At 34.9% G+C, this 22,500-nt stretch overlaps 1 protein-coding gene and 1 long non-coding RNA gene across 52 annotated transcripts in view; one reads left to right on the top strand and one right to left on the bottom strand.

Moving 5' to 3' along the window:
- Nucleotides 1-5,859, top strand: part of LOC141375216 (uncharacterized) — a 12,188-nt gene extending 6,329 nt beyond the window's left edge. Inside the window, exons 3-5 of one of the 2 annotated variants that reach the window (XR_012382904.1) lie at nucleotides 1,578-3,090; nucleotides 3,461-3,685; nucleotides 5,706-5,859. This is a non-coding gene — a long non-coding RNA (uncharacterized lncRNA). Of the gene's footprint in view, nucleotides 1-1,577; nucleotides 3,099-3,460; nucleotides 5,622-5,705 lie in introns of those variants that run through there. The other variant, XR_012382903.1, reaches the window with a different exon arrangement.
- LOC101882941 (adhesion G protein-coupled receptor L3-like) overlaps nucleotides 1-22,500 on the bottom strand; it is a 404,581-nt gene that overhangs the window by 317,355 nt on the left and 64,726 nt on the right. The gene's annotated exons all lie outside the window — the stretch shown is intronic.

Here is a 22,500-nt window from a genome sequence, read left to right as displayed (position 1 = left end):
CTTTTACTCTATCACTTGACTCGATTTACGGTGAATCAGATCAAAAAGCTGTGCAACAAGTTGCCATATAATTTTAAGTTGAGTCAAAAGAAGATATTTTGAAGAATGTTGAATACCTCAACATTCAATAGTCAATGGTTACAGGTTTTCATCATTCTTTAGCATTTTTCAAAATATCTTCATCTGTGTTTAACAGAAGAAAAAAACTCATAAATGTTTGGGAACCACTTGAAGGAGACTAAACAGTGAATAAAGTTTATTTTTTTGGGTGAACTGTTCCTTTAAGTACAATGTATTTAAATTTTGACACAAGTACATAGTAATTAAGGCCGCTTAATATAAAGTGGGACCAATGTTTTATTTCAGAAATCAAGAGAAGATCACTATACAGTCAACACTGATTGAGATGCACTGATTGAATGTACACTGTAAAAAGTTGACTCAACTTAAAAATAAGGGGCAATTTGCTGTACATCTTTTTGAGTTGACTGCATTTAAATTGAGTCAAGTGCAGAATTTGGATTAAGAGTCGAGTCAACTAAAAACAAAAAGCTGTGCAGCAAGTTGCCATACAATTTTAAGTTGAGTCAAGTTTAAGTTGAGCTCAGTGGTTAGCACTGTCGCCTCACCGCAAGAAGGTTGCTGGTTAGAGTCCCAGCTGGGTCAGTTGGCATTTTTGAGTTTGCATGTTCTCCCCTGTTGGTGTGGGTTTCCTCCGGGTGCTCCGGTTTCCCCCACAGTCCAAGCAAATGCGCTATAGGGAAATTGATGAATTAAACAGGCTGTAGTGTGTGAGTGCGTGGATGTGAGTGTGTATGGGTGTTTCCCAATACTGTGTTCCATCTGGAAGGGCATCCTCTGTGTAAAGCATATGCTGAAATAGTTGGCGGGTCATTCCACTGTGCAGACTCTGAAAGAGACTAAGCCGAAGGCAAATTAATGCATTATATATATGCCACTTAACTGTATTTCATTCATTCATTTTCTTTTCAGCTTAGTTCTTTATTAATCTGGGGTCGCCACAGCGGAATGAACCGACAACTATTCCAGCATCCATTTTACGTAGCGGATGCCCTTGCAGCAGCAACCCATCTATACACACTCATTCACATTCATACACTACGGACATATTTTAGCCCACCCAATTGACCTGTACCGCATGTGTTTGGACTGTGTGGAAAACCGGAGCACCCAGAGGAAACCCACACCAACACAGGGAGAACATGCAAACTCCACACAGAAACGCCAACTGACCCAGCGGAGGCTTGAACCAGCGACCTTCTTGCTGTGAGGTGACAGCACTACCTACTGCGCCACCGCATCGCCTTGAGTGTATTTAAAATGTTTTAATTTGAAATGAACAGTGCTGTTTTAAAGTATCATCCTGTTTTAATAATCTTTTGTCGTGCTTTAAATAATTACACTTATTTTGATGTGTTGACCGACAAAGCACTAAAGTGCATGACAATTATTCTAGCTATGTCGCTTTATTCAATTACATTTAATGTGGCACAGCATGAAGCGTAGACTGAAGCAGCTTTCTAGCCTGACTTTTTTTTTTTCCTTTTCTTAAAAAGCTCCAGAAGCCCTGATGTGAATGAGCAAATTATTCTGGAAGAGGAAATAAGGTGCCCTGACAGGAAAAGTAAATCACTTGCGGTAATAAATTCATGACCCAAAACTTCCTCCATTGCCTCCCTAATGTGGAATCGTTTTTCCCGGAGGCGCAAAAAAAAGCCTGTTTGATGCTGCGATAAAGATTGATGCGTATAAAAACTCAATTGCACGTGTTCGAGTCTTCACAGAGAGACAAACACCAAATTACTAAATGTTTCCTTTGAGCAAACGCAGCAATCTCATCTTAAAAAGCAAAACAAACCAGAGCTTTAGCAGCAGATTACTACTGTTTAAAAGCATCCAACAAACCTCCTTTGTGAAGGGCTCGGAGATATGAAGCTGAATGGAGGAGCTCGTTTTTGTGGCCCCTTTGAAAACTGAACTTTGCTCATCCGAACGGCCCCTGCAGCTGTTTTAATGAAGTGAACAGTGTTATCAGAGACAGAGAGAGAGGAAAGGATCAAGATGTCAATACTCCGACTCTCCCCGTAGCTTTTCCCACTGGATTAATCCTGAAAAAAAGTGAATCAAGGCACTGACATGTTTTAACACATTCCTAGCATGTTGCCTACATGTTTTAACACGTTGCTAGTAAACTGGTTTACATTTATAGTATGTTCTAGCATATTTCTAGCATGTTTTAGCTTGTTTGAATGGTTGTTAGTGTGTTTAAATGTTGCTAGCGGGTTTATAGAACTGTTAACTATTGCTACTGTTATGATTAGCATGTCTTTTTAGCTTGTTAAATGATGCTTTAATGTTTTGTCAAGTTGCTAATAAACAAAGTTACATTTATAGTATGTTTTAGCATGTTATCAGCATGTTTAATAGAGTTCTTAGTATGTTTATTAAATTGCAACCATTGTTAGCATGTCTTTCTAGCTTGTGAAATGATGCTTACATGTTTTATCAAGTTGCTAATAAACACGTTTACGTTGATAGTATGTTTTAACATTTTGTCAGCATGTTTTAGCATGTTATTAGCATGTTTTAAATGGTTGTTAGTGTGTTTAAATGTTGCTAGCGGGTTTATAGAATTGTTAACTATCGCTACTGTTATTAGCATGTCTTTTTAGCTTGTTAAATGATGGTTAAATGTTTTGTCAAGTTGCTAATAAACAATGTTACATTTATAGTATGTTTTAAGATTTTGTCAGCATGATTTAGCATGTTATTAGCATGTTTAATAGAGTTGATAGTATATTTATGGAATTGCTATCATTGTTAGCATGTATTTCTAGCTTGTAAAATGATGCTTACATGTTTAGTCAAGTTGCAAATAAACAAGTTTATATTGATAGTATGTTTGAACATGTTGCTAGCATGTTTTAGTGTGTTATTTGCTTGTTTTAAAGAGTTGTTATTATGTTTAAACGTTGCTAGCAGGTTTTTTTGAATTGCTACTATTGTTATTGTGTCTTTCTAGCTTGTTAAAAGATGCTTACATGTTTTGTCAAACAAGTTAACATTTGGGCGAATCAGTGGCACGGTAGGTAGTGCTGTCGCCTCACAGCAAGAAGGTAACTAGTTTGAGCCTCCGCTGGGTCGGTAGGCGTTTCTGTGTGGAGTTTGCATGTTCTCCCTGCGTTTGCGTGGGTTTTTTGTGGTTGCTAAAGTTTCCCCCACAGTCCAAAGACATGCGGTACAGGTAAATTGGGTAGGTTAAATTGTTCATCGTGTATGTATGTGTGCGAATGACTGTGTATGGGTTTCCCAGTGATGGGTTGCGGCTGGAAGGGCATCCACTGCATAAAACATATGCTAGATAAGTTAACGGTGAATTCCGCTGTAGCAACCCCATATTAAAAAGGGACTAAGCTGAAAAGAAAATTAATGAATGAAGTTAACATTTGTTCTATGTTTTAACATATTGTTAGCATGTTTTAGCATGTTATTATCATGTTTTAAAGAGTTGTTAGTATGTTTTAATGCTGCTAGCAAGTTTATGAAATTGCTATCATTGTTAGCATGTATTTCTAGCTTGTTACATGATGCTTAAGCTTTAGTGTTTTGTCATAAACAAGATTGCGTTAATAGTATGTTCTAACATACTGCTAACATGTTTATTGTGGTAATTCTAGCATGTTTAAATGAGTTGCATCAAAAATAAACAGCGACTGCATTATTATTGGCTCAAAAAGTTAAGAGATCTCTAATCTCTGAGTGTAGAATGTTTAATACATTGTTGGCATATTTCAAAACTGTTCACATTTGAGCATGTTTTAGCAAGTTGCTACCATGTTTTATCAGTGTTTTATCATGTTATTGCAATGTTTTTTTATGCTTACATGTTCTATCAAGTTGGTAATAAATAAGTTTGTTTATAGTATATTCCAACATACTTCTAGCATGTTTTAGCACATTATTAGCAAGTTTTAAAGAGTTGCTTGTATAATTTAAAGTTGCTCGTGGGTTTGTTGGATTAAAAACTTGTTACTATGTTTACAATGTTTTCACACATTGTTAATATACTATTATAATTGTTTCATACACCGATGGCATGTTTTAATGTTTCAAAAAGTTAATCTCCAGCTTGTTGCTAACATGGTTTACATGACGTGGTTGCCAAGCATGTTTTAACTTTTATTTTTAACTGCATAGTTTAAAATGTTAGCATGTATTTCTAGCATGTTACAACTTGTCGCCTGTATGTTTTAGAAATGTTTTAGCTTATGTTTAGCTTTAATCATTTTAATGAGTCGTTAGCATGTTTACAACGTTAACATGTTTGTAGACACTTTAACACACTGATTGCATGTTTGCATTCGAGCATGCTTCTAGCATGTTTTAGCAAGTAGCTACTATGTTTTTAAAGTATTCTGTCACAATATCAGAATGTTTAGCATAAACTATAAGCATTTTGACAAATTGCTAGCATATTTTAGCCATGTGCTATTGATTACAGCATGTTTAACATGTTAAAATATGTTTATGCAGCATTTTTATCTAACGATGAGCTTTAACAGCAGATAACAATGGTTTAACATCATCCAACAAATCTCTCTTGTTAATACCGCTGAGTGGAGAAACTCATTTTGCGGTCCTGCTGAAAACTGAACTTTGCTCATCCAAAGGGCCCTTGCAGCTGTTTTAATGAAGTGAGCAGTGTTATCACAGGCGTGGAGAAAGAGGAAAGGATCAAGCTCAATACTTGGCTGTCCTCGTAGCTTTTCCCACCTGATTAATCCTGAATAAAACTGGAAAATGAGAGTGGTGGAAGGAGTAAAAAAAAAACAATGTGCGTCCCTTTTGGACTTTTACTAATAAGCTGTCAACTACTCCAGACACTTTAAGGGCTGACTGGAGATTATTATTGTGAACATGAAACATCCTCGGAAGGAAATGTTAAACACTTGCATGAGTCCAAGCAACAACAATTCACAAGGCAATGATTCGGATGCTTTCTCAAGGCTCTGGCACGCTTTCAATGAACAGATTCTCCATAGACGCACAGGCCTGGGACGCCCGTCTCTACAATAACTGCATGCATGAACACTTTTACAATTAGAAAACCTGCTTGTACTAGCAAGAGAGTATGAATCTTCCCTCTGCAGCCTTTCAGCTGAAAAAAAGGAGCACTGAACTGTACTGAATATGCTCCCGTAATGGATTTTACAAGCTTAAAAGTATATTATAAATCGTGCCTGTAGTTATAACATTAATAAAATAAAAAGCAGCTAAAATCTGGTTAAAGAGAGAATGGCTATATTCTGAACACACAACATGTGCTAAAGCAAGCACAACATTTCTAGCATGTTGCTTACATGTTTTATTAATTTGAACATTAATAATATTTATTAATATAAACATGTTGATGTTTATATGTTCTAACATATCAGTAGCATGTTTTAATATATTATTATCTTGTTTTAATGAGTTACTGTCATGTTTTTAACATGTTTTAACACATTTCTAGCATGCTTCTTACACGTTTTATCAAGTTGCTAACAACCATGTTAATAGTTGAATGTTCTAGCATATCAGTAGCATGTTTTACCACAATATTATTTGTTTTAAAGAGTTTTTAGCATGCTTTAAAATTGCAAGCAGGTTTGTTGAATTGCTGCCATGTTTTAAAGCATTAATAGTATGTTTTAAACATGTTTTAACTTGTTTCTTGCATGTTTTAGTAAGTTCATAGCATCTTTAAAATGTTTAAATAAGCTGCTAATGTTTAACATGTTTCAACACATTTCTATCATGTCGCTTACATGTTTTGTCAAGTTGCTAACAAACATGTTAATGTTCTAGCATATCAGTAGCATGTTTAGCACATAATTATCTTGTTTTAAAGAGTTTCTAGCATGCTTTAACATTGCAAGCAGGTTTATTAAATTGCTGCCATGTTTTAAAGCTTCTATAATATGTCTTCTAATATGTTTTGACTAACTTCCTACATTTTTTTCCACATTATTATATGTTTTAAATAGTTTCTAGCATTTTAACGTTGTCAGCGGGTTTATTGAGTTGCTGCCATGTTTTAAAGCAATAATAGTATGTTTTTGAACATGTTTTAACTTATTTCTTGCATGTTTTAGCAAGGAAATAGCATATTTAAACGATTCAATAAGCCGCTAACATGCTTATGCTTTCAAATAATGTTAAAATGTTTTCTGAATTTTGTTTTAAATGTTTTTAACACCTTTCTGACATGTTTCAAAAGTGTTTTCACGTGTTTAGCATGCTTCTAGCATGTTTTGATAAGCTACAATCCTGCTTTAACACATTTTTAGCATGTTTTGGCATGTAACTGGAATGATTCAATGATTTAATAGTACATTTTGCTGGTAAATTTTTATTTTTGGCATATTATATTATTTACATGCTGATAGTATGTATTTTAGATGGTATGTATGTTACATGGTTGTAATACATTTATAATGTATTTTAGCATGTTGCTTGCATGTTTTTTAAACAAAAGCATGTTTTCATGAGTTTCTAACATGTTTTAATATGGTTTATATATAGTATTATATGTTTGACTTTTAAGTCTGACTTGAGTTTAGAGAGGAGGAGATAAAGGCAATCTGAAAAGAATAATACTATAATATAATAAGCAAATAAAATAATTAACAGTGTTTATTTTGCTAGCTCACATTGTTAATCTTAAGGTGAATAATTAATTTGTGCAAGTTAATACACTGAAAAATACTTGTTTGTTTTGGTAATCTTTAATCAAAGTCTCAAGATTTGCTTCTGTGTTTGAAGTGGCGGTCCTTATGTTGACATCTGAGGGTTTCCATAGCAACTGCATATTAATACCCTCTCTTACCAGTTGTTATATAAGGAAATGACATGCAAAAGAAAGCCCCGTCCCCTACTTATTATTCGATTTCAGTTGGAAATGCATCAACATACTGAAATAAGTCTCAGCAACTTCCAGTTCACGTTGACATTAAGTTTAATAGCTAATAAGCATACATCTCTCAAGCCAGTAAAATGATCTGCAGTTACAAGTAATGCTGACTCGTTATCAGCTTGATATCATAGTGATTTGATAAACCAAGAATTGAAGAAAAAAGACCTAACATGTAATTCTAGTAATTCAGTTCAGTATTACCTCGAACCTTCCAAAGTACACATCTCAGTGTGATTTTAGCTAAAATAACATCATTACCTGTGAGAATGCAGCGGGAGAGATCTGAGAAGTGTTTTTCTGAGTCCGAGGAGGATATAGCGAATACTGATATAACAAAAGAAGAGAATCAGCGCCAAAAATAGTTTTCTCATTTCAGAATACAGTCAGCTTTAAAGGCGCTTGCGGCCGTGTAATATGAAAGCTCAAGCAGAGGTGACAGCTTCAAGTATCTCGCAGCAGAGAGAAGGGAGGGAACGGAGAATTAAAGAAGACTGCTGTAATGTGTCTGAAATGTAGGTTTAGACGTCATAAATCAGCTGATCTGTGAATGACAGCTTCTGTTGGGTCATTATGCTTCATACTTTTTAAATGCAGGAACATCTATGAATAAACCCAGTCACATGTTTTATCGAATTGTTAATATCTGTAGCATATTTTAGCATGTTTTAGCATATTATTATCTTGTTTAATGAGTTTACATTATGTTTTAACATTGCTAGCATGTTTGCTGAATTTGCTGCCATGTTTTAAAGCATTGACAGTATGTCTTATAACATTTTTTACTTTGTTTATTGCATGTTTTAATACAATATTATCTTTTTTTAAATTAATTTCTAGCATGTTTTAATGTTGCTAGCATGTGGTAAAGCCCTGATTGTATGTCTTCTAACATGTTTCAACTTGCTGCTTTCATGTTTTAGTAAATTATTATCCTGTTTTTAAGAGTATCTAGCATGTTTTGTTGTTCCTGGCATGTTTTAAAGCATTGTTTTTATCTTCTTGCATGTTTCGACTTGTTTTTTACATGTTTTAGCACATTATTATCTGTTTTAAAGAGTTTTAGCATATTTTAACGCTGCTAGCAGGTTTATTAAAATGCTGCCATGTTTTAAAGCATTGAGAGTATGTCTTCTTACATGTTTCAACCTGTTTCTTGCATGTTTTAGCACATTATTATCATGGTTTTTAACGAGTTTCTAGCATGTTTTAATGTTCGTAGCATGTTTTAAAGCATTGATTGCATGTCTTATAACATGTTTCAACTTGTTTCTTGCATGTTTTAGCATATCAGTGTTGTTTTAAAGAGATTCTAGCATGTTTTATTGTTGCTAGCATGTTTTAAAGCATTGATTTTATGTCATCTAGCATGTATCAACATCTTGCTAGCATGTTTTAGCACAATATTATCTCGTTTTAAAAATTTTGTTATGTTTTAACATTACTAGCATGTTTATTGATTTGCTGCCATGTTTTAAAGCATTGATAGTATGCCTTCTAACATTTTAAATTGTTTCTTACATGTTTACCACATTACTATCTTGTTTTAAAGAGTTTATAGCATGTTTTATTGTTGCTAGAATGTTTTAAAGCATTTTTATTATGTTTTAATGTTGCCAGCATGTTTATTGAAATGCTGCCATGTTTTAAAGCATTGATATGAAGTCTTCTAACATGTTTCAACTTGTTTCTTGCTTGTTTTAGCACAACATTATCTTGTTTTAAAGAGTGTCTGACATGTTTTAACGTTGCTAGCATGTTTATCAAATTGCTGCCATGTTTTAAAGATTTGATTGTATGTCTTCTAGCATGTTTCAACTGGTTTCTTGCATGTTTTTACATGTTGTTTTAAAGAGTTTCTAGCATGTTTCATGGTTTTAAAGCATTGATTTTATTCTAACATGTTTAAACTTGTTTTTGGACATTTTTTAGCACAGTATTATCTTGTTTTAGAGTTTCTATCATATTTTACTGTTGCTAGCATGATTTAAAGCATTGATAGTATGACGTCTAACATATTTCAACTTGTTTCTTGCATGTTTTAGCTTAATATTATATTGTTTTACAGAGTGCCTAACCTGTTTTAATGTTGCTGGCATGGTTATTCAATTGCTGCCATGTTTTAAAGCTATGATTGTATGTCTTCTAACATGTTTTAACTTGTTTCTTGCATGTTTTAGCACATTATTGTTGTTTTAAACAGTTTCTAGCATGTTTTATTATTGCTGGCATGTTTTTTAAAGCATAGATTTTATGTATTATAACATGTTTCAACCTGTTGCTTGCATGTTTTAGTACAATAATGTCTTGTTTTAAAGAGTTTTAGCATGTTTAAACGTTTTAAAGCTTGTTTCTTGCATGTTTTAGCACATTATTACCTTGTTTTGAAACATTTTGGGCACATTTTAACATTTATAGCAGGTTTATTGAATTTCTGGTATGTTTTGAAGCATTTTGTCACAATACTTTTTAAATGCTGGCATTTAAAAATATGTTAGAAACATGTTAGAAGACGTGTCTGTCGGTCAGTTTAATAAAATGCTGCCATGTTTTAAAGCATTGAGAGTATGTCTGCTAAAATGTTTTAACCTGTTTCTTGCATATTTTAGCACATTATTATTATGTTTTAATGGGTTTTTAGCCTGTTTTGATGTTGGTGGCATGTTTTAAAGCATTATATGCATGTCTTCAACCTGTTTCTTGCATGTTTTAGCACATTAAAGTTGTTTTCAAGAGATTCTAGCATGTTTTATTGTTGCTAGCATGTTTTAAAGCATTTATTTTATGTCTTCTAACATGTCCTCTAACATAATACTTTTTAAATGCTGGCACCAGTTTAAATAAAACCATTCGCTTACATGTTTTATCAAGTTGCTAACAAACATGTTAATGTTTGTAGTATGTTCTAGCATATGGCTAGCATGTTTTAACATTAGTACTACAGTATGCTGAAGCATTCATTAACAAAGAGTTGTTAATATATTATATAAAGTATAATACACTTCACTATATCATGGTTAAAAATCACAGTAGTATTAACAAGAAATTACTACAGTACTTTTTCATGGGGGATTATCAGTTTTTGGACTCTCATCTCTCCGTCTCATGCTCACACACACATTACAGCACATTCATCTAATGCATGGAGATCTGTGTGTGTGTCTGAGAGGTGATGAATGAGCCCCGTCTCACGCCTTACAGCTTCAAATCGATGCGTTAGCGCCCATGTCACACATACGTGGCATTTAACACTGACTTTAACAATCTTTAGTGGCTGCCAAGAGCTGTGAGTGTCTGACCTGCAGGAATAACTCAGCCCCGTCATCCAGTCATTCACACACACAGACCGACAGACACAGCATTTAAAGCACGGCAAAACTACATCTGTAAATCAGCTTCAACATTACAGCAGTCAGAGCTGTTGATCCCGAGACGCTCAGGTCAGTGTGTGAAGGAATTGCAGTAAAAATATATATTATACCTTCAGATTTATGCTTGGTCCGAGGTGCATTATTAGACATATGGAAATCTGATTTGTCATGTATGAACTTTCATTTATTTCCCTTCGGCTTGGTCCCTTTATTCATCAGGGGTTGCCACAGCGGAATGAACTGCCAACTATTTCAGCATATGTTATACACAGCGGATGCCCTTTCAGCCGCAACCCAGTACTGGGAAACAACCATACACACTCATTCACACACACACTCATACACTACGACCAATTTAGTTCATCAGTTCCCCTATAGCGCATGTGTTTGGACTGTGGGGGAAACCGGAGCACCCGGAGATAACCCACTCCAACACGGGGAGAACATGCAAACTCCACACAGAAACACCAACTGACCCAGCCAGGACTCGACCCAGCGACCTTCTTGCTGTGAGGCAACAGTGCTATCCACTGACCCCCCATGCCACCTAATTTATAATAATAATAATAATAATAATGACTAAAATGCTGATGGTATATGGTAAATGACTCTGTAACTCCAACTCTGTAGGCTGAGATGAATATGTTTAAGTATTTCTATAAAAAGCTATATTAGACTTTCAGATATGCTCTCTTGAAGCTGCAGGCGCATTGTTAATTGTGACCTAATTTTCTTCATATTATGTAAATGATCAACAGGAAAGCTGATAGGATGGAGATAAGAGGAAAAAACTAAAGTCAGTCATTTTATTCAAATTACAAGCCGTATTAAAACCATATGGCATGCAGCGTGTGCGTGTGTGTGTGTGCGTGCGTGCGTGTGTATTGAAAGTGATTTTATACCCATAGAAATCAAATTTTATTAAATCCCTCGAAATTTATTCACTCATTTTCTTCGACCTAGTCCCATATTCATCAGAGGTTTCCACAGCGGAATGAACCGCCAACTTATCCAGCATACGTTTTATGCAGTGGATGCCCTTTTAGTCGCAATCCAACACTTGGAAACACCCATACACATTATCGGATTCACACACACACACACACACACACACACACTCATACACTACAGCCAATTTAGTTTATTAATTTCCCTATAGTGCATGTGTTTGGACTGTGCAGGAAACCGAAGCACCCGGAGGAAACCCAAGCCAACACGGGGAGAACATGCAAACTCCACACAGAAATGCCAACTAACTCAGCCTGGACTCGAACCAGCGACCTTCTTGCTGTGAGGTGACGGTGCTAACCACTGACCCACCGTGCCGCCCCTCCCTCAAAATTACCATCTATTTTTGAGTAAATTATAAGTAAATAATAAATAATACATTCATCCATTCATTTTTGAGGTTTTATTTTATAGTTTTAGTCACTTTATGATAAATAAAAACACCTTTTTTACTGTCCGCATAAACCAACACTGCTTTCCTCACGTTATCTTTGATCTTGTTTCTAGTCCACATATGTATATGTGTGTATATATATATACGTGTGTGTGTGTGTGTGTGTGTGTGTGTGTGTGTATATATATATATATATATATATATATATATATATATATATATATATATATATATATATATATATATATATGTATATATATATATATATATATATATATATATATATACATATGACATACTGCACCTTTAATTTTGGCATATTATTTCTTAAAACAAAACATATATACTGTGCTTGTCTAGAAAATGCCTCTTGATTTAAAACAATATATATTTGGATTAGACACAAGACAAAAACTCTGAGAAAGAGAAGCATTTTTTAGTGCACTGTATTAAAACTGCAGCTGTTCCAGCAATGTACAAATAAAAGTTGAGAATCGCAGAGGGCGAATCAAGCCGACGTTTGCCATAAATGTTTATTTTAAAGCGTGTCTGAAGAATAGACGTTAATCTCCTGTTGAACTACAGATGCTGTTATTCATTCTGAAGAGTCTCAGTGGGGTTTGCAGTTTGTTTTAATAGAGCCGTGTGTTTCCCACATCAGCTTGTTTGTCTGACTCGCTGCGTGTTTATATTTCAATTAGAGGAAGAAACAAATATGAGGAAACACCTGGAATATTTCACAGTTAATTGCCAGTTTAGTGAAGCACTTTGGGGCATGACAAAAAAAAAGAGAACAAAAAGTTGAGGAGTTGTTTAAAAAAAGGTTAATTGTGTTAATTTGTAATTAATCTGTCTTTATTTTTTAACATTTAAGAAGTCTTGATTCTTCTGCAGTCTAAATATTAAACTGTTCTGTTCTAAAACTGTAATATAAACATGTCGGAAAATGCAGCTTTTTTGTTGGTATTTTTCCAGTTGTGAAATTGATGGAAACGAAGCTCTAAATGAATGTTTTTTGGGAGTTTATATATATATATATATATATATATATATATATATATATATATATATATACATATATATATATATATATATATATATATATATATATATATATATATATATATATATATATATATATATTTTTTTTTTTTTTTTTTTAAATATAAAAAATTATATATTGGAAAATATATAATATTAATATTATTATATATAATATTATTATATATTATTATATATAATTTTATAATAATAATATTATATATTATTATATATAATATTATATATATTATTATATATATTGGAAATTATTATTATTATTATATTTTTATTTTTATTTTTTATTATTTTTTTGCTTACCTGTCTCTAATCTTTTAATTGAATTTAATTCGTCTATTTTTAAGTGTTCATAATTTTTGACTCTTCTGAAGTCAAGGCTACCGTTTTGGCTAAAACTTAATATGAACATAAGGACCTCTCACAAACCTCTAAAATGAAATAGATGCTTTATAATAATATTATATTACAATATTACATATTATTATTTCAATAGTCAGTAGTGAAGCTAAATCTGGAGCTAATTTAAATATAACTTACAAGAATAGTCCAATAATTAGCAGCTGAAATGAATATGTTTGGGAAAAATATTGAATACAAACATTAAAAAGAGCAAAAATCAAGAGAAACTAAAAATATATGAAGATTTGTAATTTGGTTTGGCAATATTTTACATGACTTTAAATGTATTATCTTTCTATTTCTAAAGATGTTCTGTGACTGAAATATAATTTTAATAAATATATCTGTTTAATAAATCTGTTTTGTTAAATGCATCACCTTTTTTTCACTGAGAAATGAAGGAAAATATTCATTTTCAAAATAGGGTGTTCTTATTTATGCTGAGCACTGTACATATTACCTAAATAATTACAATTATAATACCGGCTAAGTACATATATAAATAAATAAATGTATATATACATTTACAAAAAATGTATGTATGTATATATATATATAAATATAAATATATATATATATATATATATATATATATATATATATATATATATATATATATATATATATATATATATATATATATATATAGGAAAATCTTAATTTATTATTATTATTATTTATGTGTTTTGTTGTTTTTTATTATTTCGGTAAAATTAAATATTTCTATTTTTATTAAAAATATTTATTTTTTGTGTTTTAATTTTAGCTAACGACTAAATAATAAATATGATGGTGAATTTGCTGTGATAAAAAAGACATCAATAGCTATAACAAAGGCTTTTTTTTAATTGCATTAAACTGGTTGAAATGTGATCTTAAAGGACAGTGTGTCAGACAATATTTTGGCATAAAAAAAAAAGTCAGAATGAATCAACATTCCATGATTTTATCAGCATCAGCATGCTTTTTAATGAATAAGAAATGTCTGCCGTAATAACCGCTAAACAGCAACATGTGTGGAGCCGCAGTTATTTAATAAAGGAGAAATAGATTTTCCAGCGCAACAGAACGTTTAGAACACTGAAGTCAGTGCAAGCGGAATGCGGCAGAACAGTGACATCATCATTCAAAACATGCAGGAAAACCGGCGGGAAATCTGAAATCTGCTGCAGGTTTGTGCAGTTGTGTGTGTGCGTAAAGGCAGCGACCCGAGCGCCTCTTTCCAGTTGGCCTGGGCAATTTAAGAGCGTCCCCTGGGCCTGCGGCTTAAATAAAAGCAGCAGGTTGGGGTTATTGGGGCTGAATGTTCCCTGTTTTCAGAGGAGCGTGACAGAAAAATATTACCGCTTAATGTTACGTCTACATGACAGCTTTGCCTGCTCTACTAACAAAAGCACAGTTAACCGAGACCTGATTCCAAAAAAATGGTATCGATGCATCTTTATTTTACACATACGGATTAAAAAAAAATGTCCCCCACAAGGTCGTTTGGTTAATGCAACATAAGGAATACAGGGTACAAACACACACACACACACACACACACACACACACACACACACACACACACACACACACACACACACATATATGCAGAAATAAAAACTGCTAGAATATAAAATATTGGTCTAGAAGCATGAATGGATAAATGGAGTGTACATGTTAAGCGGTTCAAGGTGAATTACAGTAATTGAAAGGGAAACAGGAGAAAAGCTGGAGCAATTTCAATTAAACATGGCCTTGGAACACTGTAAAGTGTGCAATAAAACACAGGTACACCTCAAAGAGGGCAAGAGAGAGATGTTCAATTTGTGCCTCAATACACACATGAAGAGAAGTCACATATGAGAATCTATGGGGATGGCAGACACACACACACACACACACACTAGGATAAGTCAGAAAACAGAATCTATAGGGATAGCAGAAACACAAGCATGCACACACACACACACACACAGCTGGATTGTCTGGCTCGTTCAGTTCTCTGCATTGTCTGTCAGTTCATTGTGTTTTTCAGTGTCAATTTAGAGCACAATTCCACTCAGAATCATCAGGAGCCAATAAAAAGCCTCAGTGTCGTCATAAACACACAAGCACACTCTCTCAGTGCAGTGTCATGGGGAAAATACACAATCAGCACAAACACTACAAGCCACCATGCGCCTCATATTGTTTAATATAGTCAATTAGTGGCGACAATTAACCCTGACATGCCAAATCATTCACTCTTTCATTTTCCTTAAGCTTAGTCCCTTTTTTCATCAGGGATCGCCACAGTGGAATGAACCGCCAACTATTCTGACATATGTTTTGTGCAGCGGATGCCCATCCAGCTGCAATCCAGTACTGGGAAACACCCATATACACTCATTAACACACACACATACACTACGCCCAATTTAGTCCATCCAATTCACCTACAGAACACATGTTTGGACTGTGGGGGAAACCGGAGCACCCGGAGGAAACCCACACCAACAAGGGGAGAACATGCAAACTCCACACAGAAACACCAACTGACCCAGCTGGGACTCGAACCAGTGACCTTCTTGGGGCGACAGTCAAATTCTTTGAAATGGAAATCAAATTAAATTGATCTATTTATTTGGTTAATGATGGAAATTTCAGAAATGCACAACCACGGATTTTGCAATGCATGCCCATCTGCAGTGTTGGGTCAAAAAAAGAGTTATATCAGGGTTCAACGCTAAGGATTTTTTTCTACTGGCCTGATCGGACCAGTGGTTCGGATTTTTACTTGCCCTGCCAATATTTTTACTGGCCCTACCAAAAAAAAAAAAGTTAATAGCTATTTCTTAGCCACAGATAAAAAATAAAAAAAAGTGTCAAAATGTTTGTAAATCTAGAATTCAATTATAAGAAAAAAATGTTAATAAATGTATAATGAGCAAAATTCAAAGTTTTATGCAAACAAAATTAGCAAAATGTGCAGGTTTTTTATTGCAAAACAAAAGATGGCTGTCCTGCCAAACTGACAAGTCAAACATCACTTCATTTTTTTTGATCGTGGTATACTCTAGTAAATGTCTGCTTTCAAGACAGTTGAAACAAATGTTTTCCTTTAGCATCATCACTTGATGTTGCCGCCATGTTGCTGTCTCTTCGCTGTACTGGTTGTTACGAAAAAAAATAACATGCTCACAACATCCAATCAGATAAGAGGAACCGAGAAGGTAGCATTTGAAGGCTTAACAACACAAACGGTTTCTCGATTCTGACTGTACGCAATTGACAAATAGTTACAGGCAACTTTAGTGACAGCGCATCAGTGGCCCAATCGGGCCAGTAACGATCCTGTCTACTGTCCCGAGCATCTCACACGCTGGCCCCGGGCCATCGGGCATTCCTTATTGTTGAGCCATGTATATATTACTTTATATTATATTTATATTTATATTATATTATTATCTTAAGCCTATCTTAATCTTAATATTAAATAAATAATTTTAAAAAATGCAAAAAAGCACAACACATACTTTCACATTACCTTCCTTAAAGGGATAGTGTAACCTGTAATCACTATATTTACTCCCTCAAGTGGCTATAAACCTTATTAAATAATAATCGTTTCCTTTTTCTGTTGAACACGAAAGAAGATATTTTGAAAAATGTATGAAACCTGTAACCATTGGCTTTCATAGTTGGAAAAACAAATACTATGGAAGTCAATGTTTTTTTTTTTTTCTTTTTGTGTTAAAAAGAATAAAAAAATAAATGTAAACACATTTGTATCAAGGGAAAGGACAGTAAATGATCACAGAATTAAATTTTTTGAGTGAACTATCTCTTTACAAATAACCAAGTACTTACTAAGTAAGTCAAAAGCACCTTAGATTGTATTATTCATTTTCCCTCGGCTTAGTCTTTTTAACCATCAGGGGTGGCCACAGTGGAATGAACCGCCAACTATTGCAGCATATGTTTTACACAGCGGATGCCCTTCCAGCTGCAACCCAGTACTGGGAAACACCCATACACACTCATTCATACACAAACAATATGGTAAATTTAGTTCATCAGTTCCCCTATAGCGCATGTGCTTGTAATGTGGGGGACACCGGAGAACATGCAAAACGAGGAGAACATGCAAACTCCACACAGAAATGCTTACTGACCCAACCGGGACTTGAACCAGCGACCTTCTTACCATGAGGACACAGTGCTAACCATTTAGCTACCGTGTTGGCGGCGCAGTGGCTGGATCAGTTGGCGTTTCTGTGTAGAGTTGGCATGTTCTCCCTAAATTCGCATGGGTTTCCTCCGGGTGCTCCCCCACAGTCCAAGCACATGCGGTACAGGTGAATTGGGTAGGCTATATAGTGAGTGTGAATGAGTGTGTATAGATGTTTCCCAGAGATGGGTTGCAGCTGGAGGGGCATCCGCTGCATAAAACATATGCTGGATAAGTTGGCGGTTCATTCCGCTGTGGCGAGTCCAGAATAATAAAGGGACTAAGCCGAAAAGAAAATGAATGATTGAATATAATCACGCTGCTGAGAGTTTATTTGTTATTGTCCTCTCTCCTGATTGCCTAACCTTCACGAACTGGACTAGTTTGGTGCGATTGTTAATCTTCGCCAAATTGTTGAGTGCCGAACAATATCTTTGAAATGTAAATGCTGGTAAATTTATGAGAAGTAAAGATCTGCACGGACAGGAGAGTCAGATTTGTTTCAAACCCAGTACAGAGTTCCTCATGTTGACCAGCGCATATTCAGTTCCAGAAGGCAGGCGGTGTAATTATTCAGTCTTATAAGATCCATATGTGACCTCGTTCAAAGGCAATATTGCATGTGTCCCTCAGGGAAAAGACAATCCCACAAAAGTCTAAATCCATGAAGAACATTAAATTTGATAGAAGAAAAATAATAAATAATAACATTTGTGGTTTTTTTATGTTAAAGTATTTTTATGAACTTTGCAGCACACCAGCAGAAACTCTTGTGTCCTGCGCAACTAAATCAGAAACTTTCATTCATTCATTTTCTTGTCGGCTTAGTCCCTTTATTAATCTGGGGTCGCCACAGCGGAATGAACCGCCAACTTATCCAGCCCTTCCAGCCGCAACTCATCTCTGGGAAACATCCACACACACATTCACACACACACTCATACACTACGGACAATTTAGCCTACCCAATTCACCTGTACCGCATGTGTTTGGACTGTGGGGGAAACCGGAGCACGCGAAGGAAACCCATGCGAAGGCAGGGAGAACATGCAAACTCCACATAGAAACGCCAACTGAGACTTGGCTCGAACCAGCGGCCTTCTTGCTGTGAGGCGACAGCACTACCTACTGCGCCACTGCCTCGCCCTCGACTGAACTAAATGTTTTTTTTTTGTCTTGGTCACACTGTTTGGAGGGCCAGAACAAATTGCCTCGGAGGCCGGGTTCGGCCTGCGGGCCGCCAATTGAATAGGCCTGCTCTAGGGGCTTATTTTACATCTTGCAAAAATAGGCATAATAGGTCCCCTTTAAAGTTAAACGAGGCTTTTGTTTAAACAAGCTAGAGAATCTTGTGTTTACTTTTTAAAACAACATTACTTTGCTTACTCCATTGGCAGATTATTTAGCTTGTTTTAAGAAAAAAACTCACTTAATGTTGATTATTACTTCGGAAAACAAGACCATATTTTTTTTGCGTGTCTAGAAAATGCAACTCAGATTCATAGGAAAATGTTCCCTGGGCTACATTTTAAGAACCGGAAAAAAAATATGCGCATATGACTGCATTTTATTTGTGAAAATGAACGTTACGGGCGGTACCAATGGCTGTTTACCTCTATGTGGAGTGCATTTTCATGATGGAAATGTAAATTGTGAGACTTGGGATGCATATTGGAATGGGTCTGGTGAAGAACAGTTCCAGATAAACAGATAAAACGAAACCCAAAAAGCAACGTGAGGTCACGGTAGAAGCATGTAGCCTGCAATGGCTTTTCTGTTCTATCGTTTTTTGTTGGTTTGTTTTTCAATACACTATGAATTGGGTTTAGGGAAGGGGGTGTGTAGGAAAGTCATTATCAAGTCATATATCATGCAGAAGCTCACGGATGTACACAAGAAACATGTTAATATTCCAGAAATGCACACAGCGCCCACTGGCGGATTTACAAGAAAAGGCACGTATGAGAAAACATGCCATAGTAACGTGTTTGAAATTGTCAAAAACGTGCACGGTGCCCTCTGGTGGATGTGTGAAAACAACACCTACAAGACAGCGTAGTCCAGGGTACATATTTGTCGATTCTCAAAAATGTAGCCCTGAACATGTTTCCAATGAGAAAACGCTTCTTGATTTAAGACATTTTAAATATTTGGACTAAAAAAAAACAAGACAAAAACCCAAGGAAGAAGTGCTTATTTTTTTGCAGTCTTTCAGTGGTTTTAAGCCGTTTGTTGAGCAGAACCTGATTGAGTCCGATCAGACCGCTGACTTTTCTGAGCCTCTCCTTCATCCGTCCCAGCATGAGTCCTGAAAGCAGGGCCAGATCTGTGCGCTTGGGTATTCAGCAGGGCTCGGGCCGGAGATGAAGTGTTGATAAAACACAGTTTGACCCAAATCTCAGTTGAAAGGGCTCGTCATGTCTAATAGCACAGGATAGCACACGACTAAGCTGAAATAGAAATGCTTTGGGTATAATTTATTAGTTGTAACATAATTAAGCAAATATATTAATATTAATAGTTTAATCAAAATAATTGAATAATAATATAATTTTATTGGAATAATTAAGACATAATGACGGTTCTAATAACAGATGGAATAATTTAATTAAATTGAATAAAATCTAACAACTGGAATTATAATATATCTTAATTTAATTTGATTAATTATATTCTAATTACCGAAAATACAATTTATTAAGTTTAATTGCATTCTAATTCCCTGAAATAGGATTGAATTAAACTGGTTAGAATCAAGTTACCGGATTTCTAAAAATACACTAAAAAGGGGCGGGGTATACAGCCAAAGTCCTGCCTTTTAAGAGGGCGTGGCATTGATCAATCAAATTTTGACAGATGATGCATCATAAACTCTCTCTTGTGCACTTTGATATTCAGCAGCGCTCGGGCCGGACATGAAGTGTTGATAAACACAGTTTAACCGATATCTCAGATGAAAGGGCTCGTCATGTCCAAAAACACAGAATAATATAAAACAGAACTATAAATGCTTAATAGTTTATTAATTATGGGATAATATAACATAACCATATATTTATATTAATAGTTTTATCAAAGTAATATAATTATAATAATATACATTTTATTAAAATCATTAAAATATAACGACGGTTCTGATAACAGAAGGAATATTTAAATTTTATTGATTAGAATCTAATTACTGGAATTATAATATATAATTTATTTAATTCGATTAATTATATTCTAATTACCAAAAATATAATTTAATTAGTTTGATTACATTCTAATTATCCCAAATAGGATTTCATTAAACTGGTTAGAATCATATTTTTTAAGAACTTTTTAAAGAACTTCTGTCTGGACTACACAGTTGACATGACAGCACAATTTTTCCCTGTGTGCATAAAGAGTTTGGGTGTCATCTTGGATAGCACACTATCATTTGAAGGTCACATCAATAATATTACACGTACTGCATATTTCCACCAGCGTAATATCACTCATCTCCACCCTTCTCTCACAACCAAGTACAGCAATTCTTATCCACGCATTAGTTACTTCACGTCTTGACTACTTATATGCACTTCTTTCTGGACTTCCTTCCAAACTTCTCCATAAACTCCAACTGGTACAGAACCATGCAGCTCGTGTCATCTCTAGGACCCCATCTCACGAGCACGTCACACCACTCCTCTATCAGCTCCACTGGCTTCCAGTAAAGTATTGTACTGATTTTAAAATTGTGTTTTAACTTGTTTGGTCAATGATTGTTTTTTAGTAATGTTTAATTTGTTTTAGCATGTCTGCTGATGCTTATTGTAAGGTGACCTTGGGTGTCTAGAAAGGCGCCATTTTCAAATAAAATGACTTGTTATTATTATTATTATATTACCGGATTTATAACTATACACATAAAGGGGCGGGGCATACACCCAAAGCCCCACCTTAAAGAGGGCGTGGCATTCATCAATCAAATTTTGACAGATGATGCATCATAAACTCTCTCTTGTGCTCTTTAGTATTCAGCAGCGCTCGGGCCGGACATGAAGTGTTGATAAACACAGTTTGACCCAAATCTCAGTTGAAAGGGCTCGTCATGTCCAATAACCGGCGCCTCCCATTGCGGGCAGAAAAGTTCAGCCTTCTGAAATCGATCATCACATTTCTTTTTTCTTTTTTTTCACTCCAAATTTTTGCAGGAGATCAAAGCTCTGGCAGATCACAAATGATTGCCTCCAGATTTTTCTTTTGTCTCTATGTTATTTTTGCTGTTTTTTTTTTGTCCATCTGTGAAAACGGTGCACAGTGCAGCCATTTAATTTGTGTTTATCCTTTCTTCTTCCTTTTTTTTTTTGCATGCATGCTTTTGGGGCAGATAATTGAATCTCTCGTCTCCGGCTGATGGATTTCCAGCACAAAAAGTTTGTTAGCAATCTGACCTGCCTCAGATCTGCGGCTCATCTGATCTGCGTCAATCTACATTCAGCTTCGTTCTTCCATTACTCGCAGGTTGTTTCATCCCTGCTCGTCTGTCATCGCTTGCGCTTTCAGCTTTCGCTTGGATGCCTGGGACGGCTGTCCAATTTTACGGCTGGCTACTCTTCTGCTGTTTGCGTCGGACGCTTTTCTAAACGCTTCTTCAGATGGGCTTTTGGCGCCTGAGTGGAAATGAGAGATGTTTCTGCCGTTTTTCAGGGGGTTTTAAGCTTGTTTGTGTGAGAAACCACAGCAGCAGATAAGACTTAATCACTTATCAGGATGCAGATCTAATCAAATACGCTCATTATCATTTAATCAATCAATCAATCAATCAATCAATCAGTCAGTCAGTCAGTCAGTCAGTCAGTCAGTCAGTCTGTCTGTCTGTTTACTTTTGTATTTATGAATTTATTTGTGTGCGCATTTATTTATTTATATATTTGTGTGTGTGTTTATTATTTGTGTTTTAATTAATTAATTAATTAATTCATGTGTTTATATTTCGTTATTTATTTGTGCTTGTTTATTTATATATACTTATTTGTGTCTTCATGTATTTATTTGTGTGTGTGTTTATTGTTTATTTATTAACTTATGCATCATTTGCTTATTTATGTATTTAATAGTGTGTTCATTCATT

This window comes from Danio rerio, chromosome 7 (genome assembly GCF_049306965.1).
Source record: "Danio rerio strain Tuebingen ecotype United States chromosome 7, GRCz12tu, whole genome shotgun sequence".
NCBI classification, from domain to species: domain Eukaryota; kingdom Metazoa; phylum Chordata; class Actinopteri; order Cypriniformes; family Danionidae; genus Danio; species Danio rerio.
This window is presented reverse-complemented; position numbering and strand designations above follow the sequence as displayed.